General features: G+C 38.8%; 1 protein-coding gene across 1 annotated transcript in view; it reads right to left on the bottom strand.

The window, feature by feature from the left end:
- The window catches only part of LOC117395495 (aggrecan core protein), an 81,490-nt gene that overhangs the window by 8,394 nt on the left and 60,405 nt on the right, over positions 1 to 12,691 (bottom strand). The window lies entirely within an intron of this gene.

Raw genomic sequence — 12,691 nt, 5'->3', positions numbered from 1 at the left:
CGCGTTCGTGGGTCGATCGATACACTGGTTTACAACTCGGTAAAAGTTTTTTTTTTTTTTTTTTGAGATTGAAATTCCCACACCCAGAGGTTTTCATGCAGGCTGGTACATAAAGGATCTTGAGGTGTTAAGAACATAAGAACATAAGAAAGTTTACAAACGAGAGGAGGCCATTCAGCCCATCTTGCTCGTTTGGTTGTTAGCAGCTTATTGATCCCAGAATCTCATCAAGCAGCTTCTTGAAGGATCCCAGGGTGTCCGCTTCAACAACATTACTAGGGAGAGGGTTCCAGAACCTCACAATTCTCTGTTCACTGCTGTATGGTTACTCGTGGAAGTTGGAGTTGGGGGAAAGAACTTCATGATATTTAAGCTACAGGAACCTGAAGGACTTTTTCTCTAAGTCTGACAAAAATAAAAAAAATCCCATAAGCTAATAAAGAGTTAACACACTCCAGTGGAGAAATGCAGGGGGGGGGAGGCATTGTCTAGGCATTCGAAGAGTTAAGACCGACAGCCCAACAAAAGGGCTGTTGAGAACGGTTCAAGGCTAGCTCAGGAGGTTCAAGTTCAAATCGACAGTCATGGTCTGTCTCCACTCAGCTTCCCTAACACTATCCCAGACCAGACAGATTACATTACACTACAAGGACTGCATTAGCTATGGCTGCTGGGCTGGGTTTAGTGTGTGTGTTTGGGGACGGGGGTTGATTGGGGGGTAGTGAAAAAAGGCGATCTTTCAAAAGCTTCGTCCACATTGAACCGATCAAAATTTGTATTTTTTTAAAATCAGGACACGAACTGTATTTATGTAATTTGATTCGTTCTAAAATCAATACTACTTCACACAGGAAACAAACGAGATGCTTCATTTTGGCTACAAACGGCCGCGTCCTGTTTTGAGGACAGTGGAGTAAGTTAGACGCGTTCTAGTAATCAGAGCAAATTTCACACCGGCTGTGAAGCTCAACGCATAGAAAACGAAGCCTCTTTATCATCACTGTGGGTGAGGAAAAAAACACCAAGAAATTGATCATTTTGAGGCTTCAGTTTCTTTATATTGAGGCATCCTAAATAAAAGCATCTGGAGGCCTGTATTTGCAGAATTATTAACAGTTCCCTTTAGACTTAACTTTAGCGGGTAACAAAATTTGAATAAGTTATCATAACAATATAAAGAGAAAATTAAATGCACAGGGAGTTGATGCCAGGTAAAAAAAAAAAATGCTGCCAAAAATTACAACGTAGCCCGTCCTCAAATAAGGACAACGACACTTCATGGGTCAAAACGGCATAGAAATTTAATTTAATGATTCGTTTCTGAAGTTTTTAGTTTGTTTGGTTTTTCAGTTAGGTGCCAGAGCACCATGGCAAGAACCTCTATGTCCACTTCCTGTTGATCCCTGACCTCCTGGCACAATCAGAGGTCAGGCAGAGGTCTTGTCTGTCCTCGGAGATGCTGTAGGGTCATGACCTCCCGACTTGGTCAGACAGGAACAGCCTGCTTTCATCACGCACAATCCCTGCCTTCAAGATGGTTGGATTTGAGTGCCACTCAAGCACACTCGAGCCCACTGCTAACCTTAATCACGGTACATTTACACAGCGTTTCACCAGAGCTGTACTGTGCATCTGCAATGGGTTTGACTCAGTTAAAGAGCCAATATGAGTTTAGCATGATTATTATTTTAAAATGTTACACATACAAACCAGGAAAGTCTTATTAAGTTGGTGCATCTGTCAAGTGAGTTTCATGACTTTAAGGGAGGGGCCAAAATCAGCTTGTATCGAAATGTAATTTTAATAGCTTATTATTATGATTATTATTATTATGTATTTCTTAGCAGACACCCTTATCCAGGGCGACTTACAGTTGTTACAAGATATCACATTATTTTTACACACAATTACTCATTTATACAGTTGGGTTTTTACTGGAGCAATCTAGGTAAAGTACCATGCTCAAGGGTACAGCAGCAGTGTTCCCCACCTGGGATTGAACCCACAACCCTCCAGTCAAGAGTCCAGAGCCCTAACCACTACTCCACACTGCTGCCCTTAATATTATTATTATTATTATTATTATTATTATTTTTTTTTTTTTTTTAATTTCCCTTATTGATGTTGGCAAGTGCTCCAGTCCTCATATTTTCTCGAAATCTATCTTTACTTGGTTTTGAGTTGACCTGGAGGATCCAAATTGCCTGCACCGTTACCAGCCTTCCTCGGAGTGATAGCAAACTCCACAAAACAGGAAGATAAAAAACAAAAAGGCCACTCACATTCCAAACAGCTTTCGACGGGGCAGTCAGGCTCACTTCGCGTGTGCGCATGTGTGAGTTTTTATACTTCTGTTAGTTTGATCTCGTCAGGTAGCTGGCACAGCCTGGCTAATCTCCCTCCCTCCCCCAGTGTCTCCCTGGCAGTGTGCGTTTTCGGATGGGATTAGAGGCCGGCTCTTTCTCCCCAGTGCGACGGAGAAAGGCTACTCCAGGTTGTGCCCACCCCATACAGTCTCTAAATCCCCCACACACCCCCACTCCCTCTCAGACGGACACCGTTGCTTTTTGATCCCGCGTTTGAGTCTCCATTGTTTACCTGATTGGTGTATCAAGGCTGGAAAAGCAATGAATTATTTATCTCAGCTTCTTTATGCAAGCTGAGCTGAGCAGGCTGGAAAAAAATCCCTTTCTGGTGTTATTAGCTGACGTATACAGTAGCGTGGAAATTTCTCAGCACACCTCAAGATTAGTCATTGAGTTTTGCACACAAACAATGTGTTTATTTAACACAGAAATTGGTCATTAATTTCTTGCAAACTCATCTTACACGAAACTAATTCCAAACTAAAAGCACAGCTCTAAGTTTGAAAGCGTCTTTAATGCTAATATTTCATCTGGCTCCCTGAGGCATCAGTAACAGCTTGGCCTTGATCTGGGCATTGTCTCTGTGTACCTTCTCAGAAATCTCTGGTGTGATATGATGGCATTTTTTCTTTCAGTTGTATCCACAGGCTTTCTTTTGAACAGTGTTTGCTTTCATCAAGCATGGTGTCCAATGAACGACAGAAGCAACGGGGTGTTCAAATACAGTTACACACAACTGTATATAAAGAAAAAAATAAAATAACTACTGGACGCTATTGCCCATGTTTCCTCACTCAGATCCCTTCCCACGGGCAGCAGTGTGGAGTAGTGGTTAGGGCTCTGGACTCTTGACCGGAGGGTCGTGGGTTCAGTCCCAGGTGGGGGATACTGCTGCTGTACCCTTGAGCAAGGTACTTTACCTAGATTGCTCCAGTAAAAACCCAACTGTATAAATGGGTCATTGTAATTGTGAAAATAATGTGATATTGTGTAACAATTGTAAGTCGCCCTGGATAAGGGCATCTGCTAATAAATAAATAATAATAATAATAAACCCCCTGGTATCTCTGAATAGATAATCACCTCCTTTAGCAACAGCCTGAGTGTTTTAACGAGAGAGACGTCCCACAAGTAGAACGGTCCCCCGAAATGTTCTCCTTTTATCTAGGGAAGCAGTACAGCTGGGGATGGGGAGTTTGTTGCTGGATAACTTCACTCGGACTCCTCGCTCGCTAAATATCTTGCTATCAGTTCAGTTTACCATTCTGCATGTGAGATGTCTTGCTCTTTCAAATATTGAGCATATTTATAAAGAGGAGGCGATTATCTATTCAGAGATACCAGGGGGTTTAGTAAGGAAGGGGTCGGAGTGAGGAAACACGGGCAATGCAATCCCCAGCCCTAGACTTGCTGGAAATCAATTTGCACACTACTATAAGATAGATAGATAGATAGATAGATAGATAGATAGATAGATAGATAGATAGATAGATAGATATTTGTAGCCGTGGCAATTGGAGGGATGGGGGCGTGTATATTATTGATATCTTTGTTAAAAGTTTTTTTTTAATAAGCAATCGACAGACAGAAAAATAAGAGAGGGAACTGTGAGAGAGTGTGTTTCCTCACAGGACACTGGTGTAATATATGCATGGGTGGGGGGAGGGGGGGGGGTAATCTTATAAAATGAAGTCTTTGAGTCTGCTGGGTTGTGTGTCTGGCCTGTCTGGGAGTGTGTCTGTGTGCTGGGTAGCTGACTTCAATATTAAATGAACTAATTGAGAAGATTTAAAAAAAAAATCGGTTTTAATCAAGCAGACGTTTTTGGAGCTTGGCGAGGGATGGGGTTGGGGGGGGGGGGGGGGGGTCCGTCCCCCGACTGCAGCTATGTGCCGTCTGAGAAGCATAAAGACAGAGGTCGGAGGTCAAATAAGTTCACAGGGACTGGGGGCTTTTCTCATGCAAATGCCCAATCAGGTCCCGACTGCTGGGAAGAGTAGAGAAAGGCGTCCGCCAGTCCTTTGTGACGATGTTATTTATTGCATTGAGACGTCGGGCGGGGGGGGGGCGGGGGGGCGCACAGAGAGGACTGGAATTGATTGCATGCCAACAGTGGATACGAAATAAATAGATTGTATATATAAATATATATCTACAAGATGTCCCATCTCATATCAAATATAAACTATATAATTTTTTATTATTATTTATTTCTTAGCAGACGCCCTTATCCAGGGCGACTTACAATTGTTACAAGATATCACATTATTTTTACATACAGTTACCCATTTATACAGTTGGGTTTTTACTGGAACAGTCTAGGTAAAGTACCTTGCTCAAGAGTACAGCAGCAGTGTCCCCCACCTGGGATTGAACCCACAACCCTCCGGTCAAGAGTCCAGAGCCCTAACCACTGCTCCACACTGCTGCCCTAAACAAACTAGTTATTAAACTAGTGAGTTTACAGTTTACCAATAAGCTTTCTCCATTATGTTCCATCTATCTAATATATATATATATATATATATTTGTTTTGTTTTTTGTTTTTTTAAACTGAAAATAAATATATTGTATCCCAATTGGAATTAGGAATGGATTTTGAAAAGGAATTGGAACTGGAGTTGACCCCAGTCCTGGTTACGAGGTCACTCGGTCACATGGCTCTGCTGCAGCGGGATCCCACATTCCCAGACGGAATGCCATCCGTCAAGCAGAGCCGCCCATTCCGGAAACGCGCTGCTTTCATTCCGCTGCCCTTAATGATATTCCGATGAAGGAACTCCACCTGGAGTCCAATGCTGCCCTTATTAAACCACAACAGGTTACACGGGCGTTAGCTACAGCCAGTCTCCCCCCACAGCGCTACTTACAATCATAAACACATCATGGAGCCCTTCACACCCTCCTCTCCACCCCTCCTGCTCTGCACTGGACTCGCCTGACCTCAGCACCACGTCACTGGATCCTCAACTGATGCGCTATCCTTGCACTATTGCACTGCTAACATGTCACTGTAGATATAACTTGCTGTGATCCTAACTGTCCGCATCCTAGTTCATATTGTATTCTAGTAGTGTTATTATTATACAGAGCATCCTAGTTCATATTGTATTCTAGTAGTGTTATTATTATACATAGCATCCTAGTTCATATTGTATTCTAGTAGTGTTATTATTATACATAGCATCCTAGTTCATATTGTATTCTAGTAGTGTTATTATTATACATAGCATCCTAGTTCATATTGGATTCTAGTAGTGTTATTATTATACACAGCATCCTAGTTCATATTGTATTCTAGTAGTGTTATTATTATACACAGCATCCTAGTTCAGATTGTATTCTAGTAGTGTTATTATTATACATAGCATCCTAGTTCATATTGTATTCTAGTAGTGTTATTATTTGCACTTACTGTAAACTACACTGTGTTTAAATATGAAGCTTGCATTGTAACCCTGTGCTGCCCTGTAACACCTGTGTGAGTCGCCTGGGATAAAGACATCTGCCAAATAAACAATAATAATAATAATAATAATAATTATTATTATTATTATTGTTTATTTGGCAGATGTTTTTTATTTTTACCTCGTACAATGCCCACAGCGGTGGCCTAGTGAGCCCGGGGCTGCGTCAACGGGTTCGAAAAACAGCTCCCTGACTAAAATACAGCAGAAAAAAAAAACTTGTCTTAAAGGCCACCTCTATAGAGAGGCCACAGCCTCGCGAATAAAGGCAATTGTTTTTCACAATCCTGATTCCACTGACTCCCATGTTAACAGGTCTTCAGTACTGAGGTCAGGCCGCAAGTACTCGGGCCACCCCACTACTGCCCTTTATATAAAACAATATGTTTTCACAGTAATTATAAACCGGTCGCATGTTGACACGGATTCAAATGTGACAGGGGTGAGGGAATCCACTTTGCTTGGCTCCCTTCAAAAGGGGCTGTACAATTCTCAAATCTTAAGCTAAGTTGAACACGAAGCCACTTTTTTTCCAAGAACAGCGGCTTGAAAGCTGGTTCCAGGAGAACCCCGGGAGACCTAGTTTGAGGTTTGCTGTATCAAACCCCCCCCAAGTCTCCCTGCCTGGTGTGCCGCACAGTGACCTGAAACCTACAGTCTCCTGAAACCTGAAGCTCCAAGCCTCAGAGCACTGGCTTCGTGTTCCCTTCAGCTTTAGACACACCAGCAGTTGCTGAAAAATTATTTTATTTATTTATTAAATAATACCAACAAGAGGCTAAAGAAAACAAAAAAAATGTAACAGTTAAAACATATTTTAACGGCAAACCTTTCATGATAGTGAATAAACTTGTGTTAATTAATGGTTCGTACTTACTCTACAGTATGTTGACAGGATTCTGCCAACGCCATTTTGATCCTAAGATTTTGAGCCTGCTTGTACTTTGTGAAGAAATGTTTAAGAAAAACCGAGATTAATAAATTAATAACTAACCGGTGTCTATTAGTGTATTTTTGTCAAGCGCAAAAAAAAACGGTTTGGAGGGTCTTATTTTAGTATAATTTACAAGAAAAACAAAAAAGATTTGGTCTCACTTTTTTTTCCCGCCACTTCTGCGAGTCTCTTCGCTCGCTCGTCGTCTCGGTTGATAAAGAGAGGAGAGTCTTGACGGGCCGTGAAATCCGAGTGAATCGGGACCACAGCTCTCTCTCAGCGGGGCATGTCTGAAACACACATCGACATCGCCGTGTCTAAAATCCGCCCGTTTATTTAAACATGACCGCCTAATATATTGGGAGGAAACGGAGCCTTTCTGGTAGGGAGGGCTGTCATGAAATTGAGATGAGGCGCGGGAAGAGCTAGGCTAGGCTTGCGTTAGTAAAATGCGTTCAGAATTTGTACACCAGCGATTACTTAATGAAACATCGCAATACAATTATTATTATTATTATTATTATTATTATTATTATTATTATTATTATTATTATTATTTCCCTATTAAAAACGCTTAGCTCGTTTCACTCGCCCCAGCTGTTTATTTAAAATCAAAGGCGAGATTTTTAACAACTGTAACTTTCAGTTATAATGTGTAAAATCGTTATTTATTATAAATAGCGACAACTTCAAGCATTTTTAGAACCCACCCCCCAAAATAATATGTTATACACATTTATGAATAATGTATTTGTTTATTTCAACTGACAACATCCGGGTCATTGTATATATCACCAGCTTCATTTGTAGCATAACAATATGATTGAGTTTATTAAGGAAAGTTACGATATTGCACTGAAAATAAATGGTTTATTTATTAATTATTATTATTATTATTATTATTATTTTCAGTCGGTTTGTGGTGACAATCAATGAGGAATAAAGATCTTAATTAAAGCGAGTGAATTTGATTCCTAACCGAGGCGGGAAACGCAGAATATATATATATATATATATTTTTTGGAAGGTGGCGGGGGTTGTAAATTATTTTAAAATAATAGACTTAATGTTAACGTTTTTACTTCCTATAGGCCTATCGTAAAAAAACAGAATACGAAGGTCTATAGGCTATATCAAACAGAAAAAAACACGCTAACAGAAATAATTGAAACCTGTGTCATCAAAGGCCTTGTATACATTTGAAAATGTATGTTAAAAATATGTAGTAATTTCTCACAAATAAACAACACCGACCGCTTATGGATTTTGCAGTGACATGCGCCGGCCTGGACGTGTACTGAGTGTGAGACAAACAGACCCTAACATTTATAGAGAAGGAAGATTTCTCTGCTTCTGCTCAGACACGCCGCCCGCTGGAGAAATCGTGTCATTGCATGTAGGCCACTTTTTTTTTTTGTAGCCTGCCAGTCGGGTTCAAGAACTTCACAAACACACACGCACACACTGACACGCACACACACACACACACACAAACACGCACACTGACATACACACACACACACACTGACACACACACACACACACACTGACATACACACACACACACACTGACACACACTGACACACACACACACACTGACACACTGACACACACACTGACACACAAACACACACTGACACACTGACACACACACTGACACACACACACACACTGACACACACACAAACATGCACACACACACACACACACTGACACACACACACACACTCTCTCAGACACACACACACTGACACACACACACACACACACACACTGACACACACAGACACACACACAAACACGCACACAAACACACACACACACACATACACACACACACACACGCCGCGGTAAAATACTTTCCGAACATGCTCAATCTACGAGTTAAATAACCCACACTAGCCGACCCCTGCGCCCCAGCCTTTCATCTCGATGTATAGGCTATATGTATGCATTCTATACATCACTCACGGTCTCGGCGCCTGCGTTCGTAGGATTGCTCCAGCATTCTTGCACAAACGAGTCTTTGTTATCTGTATTTTGGAGAGGGTGGTGTGGTATTCAGCTTGTCCTATACATACAGCTGTAACCCGCATTAAGAGCCAATTAAAAAAAAATCGTGCTGCCATGCAGTGCCCCGCCTGAAGGTGGCGCGGCGTGTTGGTTGGCGGTGGAAGCGGTAATTGGTTTAAAACGCGAGAAACAGCCAGCGCTGGGAGTGATCGACAGCTCTGAGTTTATTTATTTATTTTTTTATTTTTTTATTTTTTTTGGTGCTGTGTGTCTGAAAATGAACGGTGACGCGGACAGGATATTGTCTATTGACTTTTTTATTTGTGTTTTTCTTTTATTTAACACGGTTAAATGCGTATTATTATTATTTATTTCTTAGCAGACGCCCTTATCCAGGGCGACTCACAATTGTTACAAGATATCACATTATACATTATTTCACATTATACAGATATCACATTATTTTACATACAATTACCCATTTATACAGTTGGGTTTTTACTGGAGCAATCTAGGTAAAGTACCTTGCTCAAGGGTACAGCAGCAGTGTCCCCCACCTGGGATTGAACCCACGACCCTCCGGTCAAGAGTCCAGAGCCCTAACCACTACTCCACACTGCTGCCCATTAGTATTAATCTCCATGTCATGAAAATTATATTTCTGTACCTTTATATGTAGAACCAGTGCAAAACGTCCTGAAATTAATTAAAAAAAGAAAAAAAAAAGAAATTAAATCTAGATAGCCTACATAGATAGAGTATTGGAAAAAAACCTCATAACTCTATTGTAATTATATATATATATATATATATATATATATATATATATATATATATATATATATATATATATATATATAATGTGAATAATTTATTTTAAAAAAAGAAATGTTATCAGGACGTTTCAAACAAGCTGTCTTGGAAACTTATCTTTTAAGAAATAAAAGATCAATATTATTCTTCTATATGAAATACAGTCAGCGTTTTAACACGTTTTAATGTCGGTGTACGATATTGGAGACTGCGGTATTAATAACATGAATAATTATTATTACCTGAAACGTTGTAATAGAGTTTCTCGTGCTTTCTACAATAATAAACAAACATAACGCTCGTGTTCCAGTCACGTGTCCTTCCCGGCACTCACCTGTTCTCCAAATCGTTAGAATCATTCCATATAGTCTAATGTGTAACAATTTAATGTGTAATAGATAACCGCACACATTATTATTATTATTATTATTATTATTATTATTATTATTATTATTATTATTATTATTTAAGCCTGGTGAATGTCGCCGAGTTTTAAACTGACATTTTTTTTTATAGTTCTACAGCTTTACTCAAAAGTATTTTTTTATTTATTTTTTGTGTCAAAGTAAATATATAGGACCGTATTCTCACTTGGCTTTACCTGCTATACAGAATCACACACGCACGCACGCACACGCACGCACGCACCCACGCACACGCACACGTTTAGTAAAAATGTTTGAAATACATTATTATAAGGTTATTATTTAGAATAGTTAAAAATATATAATAGACTTATTTTAATCAAAAGAAGAGTCGTTTGAGGTCTCGAAAGTATATAATAATAATAATAATAATAATAATAATAATAATAATAATAATAATAACAATCCTTTGTTGTAAAAAAAATGTGTATGGAAACTCATATATCAAAATAAGAAATTAATAATATAGGGCTATGTTGGAAATAGATTGATTTCTTATTTATAACACATTTACAAATAATCAAGATTTTTTTTTAAAAAAAAGCAACGTTAAATTATTGATAGCCTATTGCCCAATAACGCATCGTGTTTGATTGGAGCTCAGAGAACCCTGACGAGTAATTAATGACAGGACAGCGTGATCGTGATGAGAACCGCGGGTTCAAATGTAGTGCATTTCACGCGTAAAAATTTGAACCGAATCAGTCGATTAAATAGTAAAATGTTCAGTAACATGATATATAAAAATAAATAAAAATTGTATTGCCTTTGAGGAGTGAAAATAGAATAAAGACAGACAGAATAAAGGTCCTAGAAATAATTAAAACGTTGCAAGGGATGTGTAATTGTCCAGACAATGCCCATATATATATATATATATATATATATATATATATATATATATATATATATATATATATATATATTAGCTCAAAGAGCCAGCTGCCCATCGTTTCGATATGTTGTGCATATCTTTCTCAAGGGAGCCTGTGTTTGAATCAAAACATTGGAGGTATTTATAGGTTTTTGACGGCATGACAACTACTTGTTATTGTTTACATTCAAATCCATGATTTATTCTTACATGATGTAATGGTGTTCTATATAGTGTGACATCATTTTTAGTTCTATCGTTTAAATCTGTATTAATTCTTAAACTTGTGTTTCTATTATCATGCAATGCTGGCTCTGAGGATCAGTCTTGATTTGGCCTCCCCAGCGCAACAGCATGCACGCCCACACCTATCAGATTATTATTATTATTATTATTATTATTATTATTATTATTATTATTATTATTAATAATAATAATAATAATAATAATAATAATAATAATATTTGGCTAAACAAACAAAATATGCCGTCAAACACCTATAAATATCTGCTAAATAAACAAAACAATAATAATAATAATAATAATAAATAATAATAATAATAATAAATGTATTTAAAAAGAAAACTAGAGCATATTCACTCAGTTGTCAATATTGTATTCTTGTTACCAACACAAAATTAAAAATATATGTATATTTTTTTTTAAATTAAAAAATGATCCTGGGTTTTGATCCATTCCAGGTTGTATTGGAAGCTCAGCTGGACACACCAGAGCTTGTTACTGTACCTACAGGTCAGCTAGTGACCCCTGAAATGAGTCTAATTTCTATAGCTTCGGCTAAGCATACAATGAAGCTTGCCTTTATAAACTGAAAAAACTACAGTGAATATTACTGTCATGCTTCGGTGAATGTCGCTATGATAAAATGATGTCAGAGAACTGATGGTATGACGTCATATCTTACAATCCTAGAGGCCTTATTAGCGAACAGTGTCTAATAATAATAATAATAATAATAATAATAATAATAATAATAATAATAATAATAATAATAATAATAATAATTAGCCTTAGTAAAAAGTTTAAATATCTCCGCTTTTCTTTTAAGAGAAAGGGGAGATACATGGTCCGGGAGTCCTTGAGGAGCCTCGACCCGGGGTTCAGGTAAGGATGGGAGCTGGTCGAGCCCGGTCGAGGTGTGGATTGTTCGCGATGCCCGGGGTCCCCTGTGCGCTGAAGGGCGGCTAATCAGAGAAGACACGCCGTTGCCAGGCTGACGATGGGCAACTGGCACGGAATCGTGGGAAAGTGTAAACAAACAGCGGTCCCTGGCAGTGTTTTGTTTCTCGTGTGTGTGGGGCTGTTTTTTTAATTCTTTGTCATGAATAGATTCTGAAGTAAAGCGGGGCCGGGGCAGCTGGTAACGGAGAGAGAGAGAGAGAGAGAGAGAGAGAGAGAGAGAGAGAGAGAGAGAGAGAGAGAGAGAGAGAGAGAGAGAGAGAGAGAGAGAGAGAGAGAGAGAGGGGGGGGGGGGGGCGGGAGACAGAGGCTTCGGGGGCATTAACTAGGGGGCTGGTACAGCCAATTGCGATGCATTCGCTTGTTTTCAATTTCCGACTACTGCCGCCTGGCAAATTAATATTTCGACATTTCTCTCAATCTACTATAGTCTATTGACCTCTCTTTTTTTCTCAGTATTGTTTTTCAACCTCATAGCCTATAAAATACGAACACCAAACCAGTTAGACCAATGAGATAAGTAGGCTAATAATTTTACCAAAATATATTATTATTATTATTATTATTATTATTATTATTATTATTATTATTGATTTCT

This window comes from Acipenser ruthenus, chromosome 35 (genome assembly GCF_902713425.1).
Source record: "Acipenser ruthenus chromosome 35, fAciRut3.2 maternal haplotype, whole genome shotgun sequence".
Taxonomy (NCBI): Eukaryota; Metazoa; Chordata; class Actinopteri; order Acipenseriformes; family Acipenseridae; genus Acipenser; species Acipenser ruthenus.
This window is presented reverse-complemented; position numbering and strand designations above follow the sequence as displayed.